Source organism: Zeugodacus cucurbitae, chromosome 3 (assembly GCF_028554725.1).
Source record: "Zeugodacus cucurbitae isolate PBARC_wt_2022May chromosome 3, idZeuCucr1.2, whole genome shotgun sequence".
NCBI lineage: Eukaryota > Metazoa > Arthropoda > Insecta > Diptera > Tephritidae > Zeugodacus > Zeugodacus cucurbitae.
The window spans coordinates 70,384,376-70,398,624 of NC_071668.1; the positions used below are offsets into that span (position 1 = coordinate 70,384,376).

Consider the following 14,249-nt stretch of genomic DNA (forward strand, 5'->3'; position numbering starts at 1 on the left):
AATCTTAGTACACGTGTTTCTTGACACCATAAGAAGGTTACTTTCGTAAATGACGAAATCGAACCATTGCAGCGCCCATAAAATGGCGACAACCGTAAATATATAAAGTGCCATAAGCCATAAATAAAGTTATAAAAGTAAAATTGGGTACAAAGGAAGGGGCACATTTGGATGAATATTAGTAAAAATGCTTTATTCAGTAAGGAAAAACCCCAGAAAGCCAACATTTCATGGCAAAGATGGTACAGAAGAGCTGCATACAGATCTTTAAACAAAACGGAAAATGGACATGGCTTGTCCCATTTATGGGTCAAAACTGATATCTTAGCAAAATGTACCTAGGTGCCAAAAATAGTTGTAATCCATCCAGGAATTACCCCAATGCCCACATACAATCTGCAATGATTTGAGCTATTCAAGTGGGTTTTATGCTGACACTTGATTCGAATTGTGCGTTGTCTTAATAAAATTAAATAAATAAATTGCAAAAGTATAAAATGTTCGGTTGCACCCGATCCTATCTCTTCCTTACTTGTTATATTTCTTTTCCAATCATCTCTAAATTAAACATGAAAGATGAGCAGTTCCAAGCCATTAAATAACAAAAAATAAATATGAGGAGACCGTTCTCGTAGCTTCACCAAGCCAACATTGTCATAAGCAATTAAATACTAAAAACTAATGATGTGTAACAGGAAGGCTTAAGATATTAGATGCTACAGCATAAGAAAAGAAAAATCAATTATCTCCGCAGATTAACTAATATTCAGAGTCAATGATGTGGAAAAGTATAATATTAAATATTGAGAAGTATAGCAAAAATAGCAGCGACGTCATCGCTTATTTGAGAAAAAAAGGACTACATATACAATGTAATAGGGCATTCTAGCATGCTTAGAGCAAATATTGAGCACGAAGTGACACGCAATTTGAGTGTAAGAATTCAATTAACTGCAGCCTAAATTAATTTGTCATAATATTGCGACATTTCGTGCTTCAATTGAGGACTAATTAGATGGACGCGTAAGAAAAATGCCGAAAAAAAGGGGCGAATGAGGTTGACTAAAGGCAGGCAGAGGATTAACTTTGTTGGGTGAAGAGAGGTTGTAGAAAAATATTGCATGGGTTAAGAGGGGAAAATATTATTTAATTCTTTAAATAATTTTCCAAAAATAATGTTAAAATTTAATTTATAAAAAAATATTAAATTTAATTAAAGTTAAACTAAATTGAATAAAAATTAAATTTAATTTAATTAAAATTAAATTAAAACAAATTAAATTAAATTAAATTAAATTAATTTAAATTATATTAAATCAAATTATATTTAATTAAATTTAATTAAAACAAATTAAATTATATTAAACTAACTTAAAATTAAGTTAAATTAAATTAAATTAAAATTAAATTAATTTAAACTAAATTAAATTAAATTAAATTAAGTTTAAATTAAATTAAATGAAGACAAATTAAATTTCTTCAAGTTTCTCCTCCATTCCATTTAATCTTTTTCATCTCACTATTCCATAGAAATACTATTTAAAATGACTTCTTAAACTAACTTAATCCATTTCCATCCACAAAACAAATTCACCTATTGTCTTCAGCTCATACTAAGCCAAATGCGAAGCGGGGCTAACCAAGCGCATGCGTTCACACACAGCCAACAAAATTTACTCATCGAGCAATTTCCATTGTTGAGAACTTCTTGCAAATACCTGGCTTTAGTTTTTGCAATTTCTTATTTCATTTAGTGCAAGTATTCGCTATTCATTTAACTGCACCGCCAACAGACACCGACTTCACCAACATCGGCTGGCAGGCAGGCATGGCTCAAAACATTCAAGTTGAAAGGATCAACTTTTCATTCATTAGTAAGATTTTAATAAAATTAAGTGTTCGCGGGTGTTGCTTGGTACACACAGAGAGAACTTTACACAGCCGCCGCTACACTATCCCCAATACTCCTCATCACCACGACCAACAACACCGCAAATTTCAACTGTGCTCATGCGAAGCTATTTGAATAGTTTTCTCAGCTGCCGCTGCCGCTTTTGCTACATTTCCTTCATTTTTCCACATTCTCATTTTCCACATCAATGCGATTTGAATTCCTCTAGGTGGCAAGGCATAAAGAAGTATTATTTACTCAATGTTCATTAATTAATGCGCCATTCTGGGTAAAGTTAAATGAAGTTATCTAAGTTTCTGTTGAGTTTACCTTTGTGCTCTAGTGAGCGCGGGCTTATTATAACTTTTCATGTGGAATTGAATAGCATTTGGTAGAAACTTCAAGCAATTGATAACTGTTAAATTTAATTAACTTAGGTAAGTTTGAATTACGTTAAGTTTAGTCTATGTGGGTATGTGTTATGTTCGTAAGTAAGATATGAAGTTAAGTTAAGTTATGCGAAGATAATTTAAGTTAAGTTAAGGTTAAGGTAATTTATGTTAAGTTAAGGTTAAGGTAACTTATGTTAAGATAAGCTAATTTAAGGTTGTTTACGTTAAGTTAAATTAATTTCAGCTAACTTGTGTTAAGCTAAGTTAAGGTATGGTAAGTTACGTTACGTTAAGTTAAGTAATTTTACACTAAATAAAGCTAATGTAGATAAAATTATATTACGATCAAAGAGTATAATCAAGTTAAGGTAACATATGTAAAGTTAAGTTAAGTTATGGTAACTTACTTTAAGTTATGTTAAGTAATTTCATGCTAAATTAAGCTTAAGTAGATTAGATTATATTACATTGAAACAGTATAAACAAGTCAAGTTCCATAAAGGAAGTTAAAACCATGACCGGTTAACTCAAGTTAAGTTACGATATATTAAGTTCAGTTAAGTAGTTCAAAACTTAAACTTATAGGACACTTTCGCACAGGAGCTAATTGATCAATTAACCGGCCTTTGGTCGATTAAAGCGCTGATTTAGATCGAATTACCATACAAAATAAAAATTTAATTTAACTACATTAATTTTTAATTGAATCTTAATCGACTTGAAAATTAAATGTAACTCTGAGAAAAAGACCGTATTTGTAATTATGTAGACGTTCTTTGTCTGCGAGTTGTTGTTCACGCTACACGACGGTAGATGTCGCTGCTGGAAATAAATAATAAAATAGCTGATGAAACTTACCAGCTGATCGATTATCATGCAGCCGGCAGTGCGAAGGTCAAAAATTGGATTCTCAATTAAAATTTTAATTGATCAATTAATTTGGCTGTGTGAAAAGTCTATTAGGTAAGTTAGACCAAATCAGTTTAAATTAGAGCCTAAAAGTTAAGTTCCATAAAAACAGTTAAAGCTAAGTGCGGTTAATTTGTATTAAGATATGCTAATTTAAGCTCCAAAGAACTTTTTTTAAAACCATTTTCTTATACTTAAAGTTAAGTTGGGCTAAGTTAAAATTTCCTTTATTATTTGAATTACGTTATCCGTCATTATTCATAAAAAGAATATTCAGAAAAATTGTATACCCTTTGATTGACTGTAACTGTCATTAATAGTTCCCTACTATGACTAGAAACAATAACTGACAGTTTCTTTATTTCCTCCCCTCTTCAAAAATTCGTTACAATAATATTATAATTTTTTTTTCTAATAATATTTTTCATTTTAAAATGAAAATCCCACGCACAATACACTAGTCACATATTTTGCTCTCCTGACAATGTGACACTTCTTGCAATGAAAAGAACGCGCAAACCACATGACAAGCACACCCCCGTATATGGTTTCAATATGCACAATAAGCGCTGACTAAGATAACGTTGAATGCAACAAAAAAGGGTGTAACATTTAGTCGAGGAAAAAAAGGTCGAAGGTCACGAGTGGAAAATAAACGTAAATGTTGCAGCGCGTGGCAATGTGAATACAATTGGTTGCCACAGCGATGACAGCTCAAGTGCGAACTGTCATTGCATTTCAAATCGATGCTTTGATGCAGAACGCACTTGATGTGCCAAACGAACAAGCACACACATATGACATGGGAATTTGTTTGTAGTGTGATATTAGAAAACTGGAGAAGCTGTAAATGAAGAGCGGCATATGTATGAGGGTGTTTGTGAAACTTTTAGTGGGTGGACTACACGCGTGAGTATTAGCATATGCATGTTGTAAGTAGCCTGTAGGAAATTGAGGGAGTAGTTAGAAAGATTTATAACTTATTTTATTACAAAAAAACGTTGAGAAATATATACTGTGCCCAAAAAATAAGGTGAAGGATTTGGAGAATTATTTTTTTTTTAGGTTGGTAGTACTGTCAGTCACATTTATGTCAAATTTCATGTCAAGATATTCATTAGAGTTTGAGATACGTGTCGAGTTTAAATTCAAATGTCAACTTATTTTTTGGACACAGGTACTTATATATGGAACTTTTCCCAGACAGTATTTGTAGATGACATTTTTGGCAGATCTGTAACAAGTATTCTAAATAAAGTTTATATAATCTGGTTCGTACCTCTCCAAAAAATTGAAGTCGAGGAATTTTAAAATTATATTGATAAGCTTCAGCAATCCGATACAGCAGCTGAACCAGAACTATAAAAACACTATAATGTAAGGGCCTATTGCGGTATTTATCATATATATATAAATTTGTTCAGTCTATACAACCGGATTTATAATGTATATCCAAGAAAATATAGTAACTTCATGAGAATACTCTAAACTAAATTTTAGCTTTGAGTAAGGCTCTAGGATAAGGCTTGGAACATAATGGACTTTAAATCTTTTGAAGAAAATCTTTTCCGAGGTTCATGGGGTAAAGGTACTATCGAATATTGGGATCCTAATAATTTTTAAATTGCTATGAGACTCACGGACTGTGTTTAGAGACTTCAAAATGAAAAATACATTGACTCACGTTTACTCCAAAGATCTCCAATTTTCCTCAACCTCTTTACTTCAATATTGCTTTACCAAGAGGTAAATAGAAACATATATTACATTTATCTAAAATCGGTAACTCTCCACCTTCTCTGATTTAGGTCCAAAGTTTGCCTACATCTGTATTGAAGATTACTAATATATTGAGAACCTTCACTTACTCTCTTGGAAAGATCCTGTCGAGATCAGATGTCAAAGTAATAAGCTAATCTACATTCTCGATTTGTATGTGTATGTGATTGGCGTTGCAACCGTTTAGCCGGTTATAGCCGAATCGACGATAGTGCGCCACCTCTCTCTCTCCTTCGCAGTTCGGCGACAGTTGGAGATCCCAAGTGTAACCAGGTCGCTCTCCACCTGGTCCCTCCAACGGAGTGGAGGCCTTCCCCTTCCTCGGCTTCCTCCGGCAGGTACTGCATCGAACACTTTCAGGGCTGGAGTGTTTTCGTCCATTCGGACAACATGACCTAGCCAGCGTAGCCGCTGTCTTTTTATTCGCTGAACTATATCAATGTCGTCGTATAACTCGTACAGCTCATCGTTCCATCGTCTGCGGTATTCGCCGTTCTGAGGACCATAAATCTTACGCAAATTTTTCCTCTCGAAAACTCCTAGTGTCGTCTCATCTGATGTTGACATCGTCCATGCTTCTGCACCGTAAAGCAGGACGGGAATGATAAGCGACTTGTAGAGCTTGGTTCAATTGCCTACTCAGTCCAAAGTAGCACCTGTTGGCAAGAGTTATTCTGCGCTGGATTTCGAGGCTGACATTGTTCGTGTTGTTGATGCTGGTTCCCAGGTATGCTTAAGGCCAATAAATTATTGTGTAGTTTTATAGATTTCATTAGAGTTTTTGAAGCGGAAGAGAGAAGAGGAATTTTGAAAGAGCTTGGATAAGAAAAGTATCGGGCTCTTTGCTAGACCTCTTCACAAAATAAATCAGATCATTCTTATGGATTTCAATTTTCCATAGAATTGAGCATATTCGAAGGGATCAAATTAAGGCATCTCGGACTGCAATGAGATCAGTCAACGAAATTTCGGTTGATAGTAGCACTTCTGTTGGACAACATCTTACTTTAATAATATCACACTTTCATGGTTTGCAATTAAAATGATTCCGAATACAATTAATGTAAACTTCACCTAAAAGTATACTTTGTTTTCTACTATAGATTGCTTACAGCATGAGGTATAACTTTCTAGTCATGTTTAACGCTCCTATCCCTTTTCTTTCTATATTCTACTACTATATATAGGATGTTCAAAGTCTTTCCAACTATCAACAACCTATACTTCACAAAAATATATAATAATTACTTCTAAAAAAATCACTTGTTTTCAATCGACTTGCCACAAATGGTGTTATCAGCTCAATGGTTTATTAAATTTTGAAGAATAATGGCGTGACAACACCTCCACATAAGATTGGCAGTGCACACCGCACACTTTTGGCATGCTGCCATTTCAATAACACCAGCGCTTCAGCGTTCCGTATCTACTTTGGTCCCACTCACAAGGCACAAGTTGATTGCTTTTTGCTTTCTGTTAGCTAAAACCACAAAAGCGTAATGTCAACAGTATCCTTTACTTTTCATTTACTTTTGCTAACGCATTTGTAAGTTTTACCAGCTTAACTGATCCTTCCGTCACATGATGAGCGGACTCCCACTCACGGCACACGCATACTCAATCCACGGTGCGAGCAAAGCGGAGTGCGCGTGGAAAACAAAAGGGAAATCCAAACAACAGTGTCGCGATGCTTTCAATGCAGAGATGTACGAGTATTTGTCGCAAACGGTATAACAAGTGATATCGTTAACGAGAGGTACCAGTGTGCCGGGTCTTTGCCTTTGTTTGCGCAATTCTTAGCGATTCTGTGTATACTCAAGTTGTTGTTATTGCATTGTTAGTGGCAGTGTAATCTTATCAGCGCGCTTGGCGTTTGTCGCTTGTGTTCGGTGTCAGTTGTCGTTACATAAATGGTTTAAGTGAAACAATTAAGCCACAAAATAAATTACAAGCGTATACTACACTCAGCGGCGCACACCACCCAGAGGGGCGGACACATGCCACTTGCGCTCTCTTGCTGGGGCACAAAGATAGCTTGCTTTCGATTGCGAAACAATGCATTGAGAGAGGCGGAAAATCGGCTTCAAGCGCTTTTGGTATGTGTATGTGTGCGCTGAAGTGTGAGGATGTCATTTGTTAATGGATTTCGGTGTGCCAATTCGGCGAAATTGATGATTTTCGATGACCTCTATTGATAGCGGTTGAACGCGGCTTACTGGTGTGAACAAGGGCAGCAGAGAGACACAGAGAGATAGTGAAAGTAAGCAGTAAAGTAAGGCATTGTAACGGAAAATATGTAATGTAATTGCAGCGAAATTTACAGAATTTCTTTGAAAATTTGTAATTATGCAAGCAATATGCGATTAATATCGAAATTTTGTTTTATTTTTAGGACAAATTATTAATAAAATACACTATAAAAAACAATTATTTATGTTTCACTAAGTAACAAAAATGTTATCGAACGCTTGTATAATTTACTGTGGCAGGAGTTTTGGAACTGTGAGATTACTACTTAAGATTTCACTGAAGTTGTTAAAATAATTTTAATTAATTAAAATATTTTGATTAACGTTATATGATGTTATTTTACGTTATTATTCTAAATTTGCTATTTGCGATAATACTATAGTATCAACATTCCGATTTTTTTGTCGATAACAAATTATCGAAAAAATATATCGATATATTATTATATTTATTTGATACAAACTTTTACAAGTGATTTAAATAAATGATATTATCGTTATTTTAGATTTAAAATTATCGATATTTTCGTAAATTTCGATGAAATGATGAAATCGGAATTTATCGAAAAAATATCAATTATTATATTTTTTAATACAGAGACGAATTTTCGACAACAAATAATAGATAATTTCGCATATTTAATGTTTATTAAATTTTTTGAAATAATTTAATCGCATTTCATTGCTATATATGGTACATATATGGGTGATTCTACGATAAGAGGTTTCAGTTGCATAGAGAAAACGGCCAAAGAAAAACTTTGGATTTTTTTCATGAAGCCTCTATATTATAATTTTTGTCCCTTTTATTTATCTTCTCACGTAAGGGCAAGTCACTTAATACATATTTTATTACTTTTTCGATGACCAGGGTAAATACATCGGCCAGGGGAGAGACGTGAAGTTTATGGTAGATAATTATGTCACCAAAAGCAAAAAATTAATTTAAAATAGTATTACAAATTAAAGGTACTCTCTTTCCTAGATAAATAAACCCTAAAATTAAAATAACAAATCAATAAATTCACTCTTTAGCATAAATAAACGAAACAAATATAAAATCGTAAGATCTTTCAAAAAAATTTCTGACTTTTTAAAGACGTAATATAACCTCTGCCCTTTCAAAAGAAGATTTGGCATGGGGAGAGTCTGGCCAGCCTGATCTTATTTATATATACATACATATATGTATACATATTTGGCGTATGCACCGCTTATGCGATTATAGGCTAATTTATTTAACGCACTAGTCATCCCTCCTTTTTGCTGTTTGGCAAAACTACAGCGCTCAAACGGATTTCGCGATTAGTATTGTTCAATTCAGGCTGAAATGAGCCCATGACCACTTTTTTCAATGCTATCGTCTTTGAATTTATGTCGTATAAGCGGAACTAAAATTGGCAGGGTAGATACATAAAAAAATCGGGACAAAAGTTAATTTTAAAAATTATATAAAATAAACAAAATAATTTCGTTTTTTATTCAACAATACTTAATTTTGTTTATTTTACTTCCGATTGAACTTAGTTTAGGTTTAGCATCCCATAAAAAAATAAATGTATTGTCCGAAAGTTAAATAAAAAGTAGCAACGCGACAAGCCAGGGGAAAAACTTTTTTAAACTTTGAAAGGAATTCCAGAAAAAAATGTTTTAATTATGCAATAAATTGTAATATTATTTAATGTACTACATTAATATGATGTGATTCATTTAAAAAAATAGCATCATAAAGGACAAAAACAATACTTTAAACTGATTGCCGCACAAGTTACCCCTTATCGTAGAATCACCCATATAAGTATAAAGGGTGATTTTTTAAGAGCTTGATAACTTTTAAAAAAAAAAAAACGCATAACGTTAGATTGGTTCATGACATTTACTTTTTGAAGATAATTTCATTTAAATGTTGACCGCGGCTGCGTCTTAGGTGGTCCATTCGGAAAGTCCAATTTTGGGCAACTTTTTCGAGCATTTCGGCCGGAATAGCCCGAATTTCTTCGGAAATGTTGTCTTCCAAAGCTGGAATAGTTGCTGGCTTATTTCTGTAGACTTTAGACTTGACGTAGCCCCACAAAAAATAGTCTAAAGGCGTTAAATGGCATGATCTTGGTGGCCAACTTACGGGTCCATTTCTTGAGATGAATTGTTCTCCGAAGTTTTCCCTCAAAATGGCCATAGAATCGCGAGCTGTGTGGCATGTAGCGCCATCTTGTTGAAACCACATGTCAACCAAGTTCAGTTCTTCCATTTTTGGCAACAAAAAGTTTGTTAGCATCGAACGATAGCGATCGCCATTCACCGTAACGTTGCGTCCAACAGCATCTTTGAAAAAATACGGTCCAATGATTCCACCAGCGTACAAACCACACCAAACAGTGCATTTTTCGGGATGCATGGGCAGTTCTTGAACGGCTTCTGGTTGCTCTTCACCCCAAATGCGGCAATTTTGCTTATTTACGTAGCCATTCAACCAGAAATGAGCCTCATCGCTGAACAAAATTTGTCGATAAAAAAGCGGATTTTCTGCCAACTTTTCTAGGGCCCATTCACTGAAAATTCGACGTTGTGGCAGATCGTTCGGCTTCAGTTCTTGCACGAGCTGTATTTTATACGGTTTTACACCAAGATCTTTGCGTAAAATCTTCCATGTGGTCGAATAACACAAACCCAATTGCTGCGAACGGCGACGAATCGACATTTCACGGTCTTCAGCCACACTCTCAGAAACAGACGCAATATTCTCTTCTGTACGCACTGTACGCATTCGTGTGGTTGGTTTAATGTCCAATAAAGTAAACTGAGTGCGAAACTTGGTCACAATCGCATTAATTGTTTGCTCACTTGGTCGATTATGTAGACCATAAATCGGACGTAAAGCGCGAAACACATTTCGAACCGAACACTGATTTTGGTAATAAAATTCAATGATTTGCAAGCGTTGCTCGTTAGTAAGTCTATTCATGATGAAATGTCAAAGCATACTGAGCATCTTTCTCTTTGACACCATGTCTGAAATCCCACGTGATCTGTCAAGTACTAATGCATGAAAATCCTAACCTCAAAAAAATCACCCGTTACTTATTAGATACAAAACTTAAAACTAGCTTTAAATACATACATGTATTTGTAGAAATTGTAAAACTGGCATGAGGTAAATGTAATTGGTTGAATTAAATCACAATTTATCGAAAAAAGTCATCGATTTACTATCGATTATTATAAATATACTTAAAAAAGAAAACTAAGAGTTCTTAATACAATTAATTGTTATTAATACAGTTATTATATTTTAAAATAACTTAACAAACTTTCTTAATGTTCAAATTAAGGGCTAGTAAATTAAAACGTTGGCGTTTTTAGACAGCCAAATTAATTGATCAATTAAAATTTTTATTGAGAAATACTTTTTTGCCTTTTATACTGCCGGCTACTCGATAACCTGATCAGCTGTTATACATTTTTGTTTTTGATTTTCATAAGAAGTTGGTAAGTTTCATCAGCTGATTAATATTTTAGCAGCGACATCTACCGTAGCTTTTTTAATAAAAAAATTCAGCCAATCGCAGACAAAGAACGTTATTGTACGTCTTTGTCGTAAAGTTGCATTTGATTTTCAAGTCGATTAAAATTCAATTAGAAATAAATGTAGATTTTATTTTATATGGTAAATCGATCTATAAGCCTTTTAATCGAGTAGAGGCCCGTTAATTTCTCAATTAGCTCCAGTCTAAAAACGCTATAATTTCTTTGGTAAAAAAGATTTTTAGGCTAAAAAAAATATTATTTTTCGATATCGATAACTTGAAATAAATGTAGCATCTACTGCTATTGAAACTATTTCCCTTTGTACAATAACAAAAATATTGAAAATTCCTTTAAATGTAACAGGTTTGCTAAGCGGCTTAGAAAACAGAGCTTCAAATTTGCGTCCATAGTTTTGTAAACACACACATTCATAAATACATATGTAGATTTGTATGTACATATCTCCACATACACACAGCTTAATTCCACCTGAATTGCGAAAACTTTTACATTTTATGCAAGCACTTACAAATGCAAGCACTGTTGTTGCTTGGTGTAGTGGAAATTTCTAAGCAATTAATTTTGCAACATACAAATAAAATGACAACAACAACAGTAAAACAATAATCTGTAGAGTGTTGACACAAATTGGAATAAAAAAAATATTATTTAGCTTAGAATCACTGGAGAAATGAATTGAAAGTGCAGATGGATGTGTGTTTGGGGGCAGTTTTTGTAGGGATAGAGGAAAGTAACTAAACTGAATTGCTGGCTTAAGTGTTGGCAATGATAAAATAATGAATTTTTGAATTTATCTTTTTATTTGTTGTACAATTTATTTTGAATATTCAATAGCTTTTAGAATAAAATTCGTGATAAATAAATTAAATGTAATTTAAAGGAAAATTTTGAAGTCTTTGACACTATTTAATATATAATAAAATAAAATAAAGAAAAAAAATTAAAAAAAAAATTAAGTAAAATTTGCCTAAAATGTTTATAATTTTTTTTTTCTTCAAACCACAGCTCCCTCTGGGCTCTAATTTCTACAAAACACCTTAATTTTCCCAAATACATAACAAATTTCCTCGTAACTTTCTACTTTCATTCACAAGCTGTTGCTTTGACTCTCCAAACTTGGTCGCAAGCTGTGTGCTCACCTGTGCGCCGCTCATAAAATATGCAATTAAATTAAGTACACATACTTTTAGGCGCTTTGTATATTAATATTTAATGCGTCAATTGTGCACTGAATTGGAAATTTAATATGCAGCTGCGGGCGCAAAGAACTCCAAATATCTGTAAATATTTACCAGCTGCGCCAACTTAGCTAGCATACATGTAGGTGCATAGGTATGTATGTATGTATAAGTAGTGGTGCTCCAACGCGCTCCAATATGCACACACACGCTTACGATAAAAGTAATTTAACTTAATTTGTAGGCGATTTAATCTCGTTTTCACTTTGGCTGGCTTTCAGACACTAGACTAATTGAATTGCAATATTTTTTGCATTTGGGTACTTATTTACTGGCCTGCTTTTAGGCGCTTTAAGGCGAAAAATTTGAAATTTAGGAAGCTGTTGGGCTTTGGGGTTTTGAAAGTGACTCTTTTTGGTAGAATCAAATTTTTAAAAGTTTAGTAAATTACTATGGTGAAATTGGTTGATGGAAAGCATATAAGGAGTTACTAAGACTCTTATTAAGAATTGAGGAGTAAATTACATCTAACTGAGGACTATTTAAATTTGAAAAATCGATGTTCAACAGAAAATTAAGAAAATTTATACTAAAAATATTTTTAAAAAATTTTTGGAATTTTTTTTTTTTATAAAAAAGATTTTAATAATGGGTTTTCCAATGAAAAAAATATTCAAAATTTTAAATCTACATAGAAAATAAATGAATATCGTATGTGGAAATATTGGTCTACAACTTTGTTTCCGCCGTTTTCCAATAAATGTCTTTAGGGTCAAGCACTGGTCGATTAAATCGATTAAATCGTTTTATATCGATCTTGGACATTTGTGTCAACATTGACCCAACAAAATATTTGTAGAGATCTGTTTGCATCCCAAACTTATTATCAACTGAAAATGTCACTTTTTGAGCCGAATTCTCGACATTTGCGGGAAATTTTACTTTTCTTTTTTAATTCGAAGAAAAGTGCGGCCGACGCTCATCGAATGCTTTCGGATACGTAAGGTGAGGCTGTCCTAAGTGAAAGAACATGTCGCGAATGGTTTCAACGTTTTAAGAATGGTGATTATGAAGTCGAGGACCGGCATTGTGGTGGAAGGGAGAAGATTATCGAAGATGCTGAATTGGAAGCATCACTCGACCAAGATGCGTTTCAAACCCGAGAGGAATTGGCCGAATCTTTGCAAGTGACACAGCAAGCCGTATCAAAACGCCTCAAAGCCATGGAGATGATTCAGAAGCAAGGAAACAGGGTTCCTTACGACTTGAAACCAAGAGATGTCGAACGGTGCATCTTTGCAAGTGAACAGCTGCTTCAAAGGCATAACCGAAAGGGATTTTTACATCGCTATGTAACTGGCGATAATCCTAAGCGAAGAAAGTCATGGGGAAAGCCTGTACATGCCTCCACGTCGACGGCAAAACCGAACATTCACGGCGCCAAGGTCATGCTGTTCAATTGGGTGGACCAGCTGGGGGTGATATATTATGAGCTGCTAAAGCCAATTGAAGACAAAAAAAGAAAGAGGCCGAAATGCGTGAGTACGAAGAGCTTGAGAAGCTGGCAGACAGAGGGAATGCTCGAAAATTTTATGAAAAAATGAAGCGACTTAACGAAGGTTTCAAGACCGGAGCATCCTCATGTAGAGACCAAGGTGGTAATCTGGTAACCGATGTCCAGGGCATACTGGGATTATGGAGGGAACACTTCTCCGAACTGCTGAATGGCAGTGAGAGTACAACACCAGGAGATGGCGAACCCGATCCCCCAATCGATGACGATGGAATAGATGTTCCATTACCCGACCATGAAGAAATTCGAATAGCAATTACCCGCTTGAAGAACAACAAAGCAGCGGGGGCCGATAGATTACCGGCAGAACTATTCAAATACGGCGGCGAAGAACTGATAAGGTGCATGCATCAGCTTCTTTGCAGAATATGGTCGGAAGAAAGCATGCCTGACGATTGGAATCTCAGTGTGCTCTGCCCAATCCATAAAAAGGGAGATCCCACAATCTGCGCCAATTACCGTGGGATCAGCCTCCTAAATATCGCATACAAGGTTCTATCGAGCGTATTGTGTGAAAGACTAAAGCCCACCGTCAACAAACTGATTGGACCTTATCAGTGTGGCTTTAGACCTGGAAAATCGACAACTGACCAGATATTCACCATGCGCCAAATCTTGGAAAAGACCCGAGAAAAGAGGATCGACACACACCACCTTTTTGTCGATTTTAAAGCTGCTTTCGACAGCACGAAAAGGAGTTGCCTTTACGCCGCGATGTCTGAATTTGGTATC

At 34.6% G+C, this 14,249-nt stretch overlaps 1 protein-coding gene across 3 annotated transcripts in view; it reads left to right on the forward strand.

Moving 5' to 3' along the window:
• Positions 1 to 14,249, forward strand: part of LOC105219561 (dipeptidyl peptidase 4) — a 110,193-nt gene that overhangs the window by 60,088 nt on the left and 35,856 nt on the right. The gene's annotated exons all lie outside the window — the stretch shown is intronic.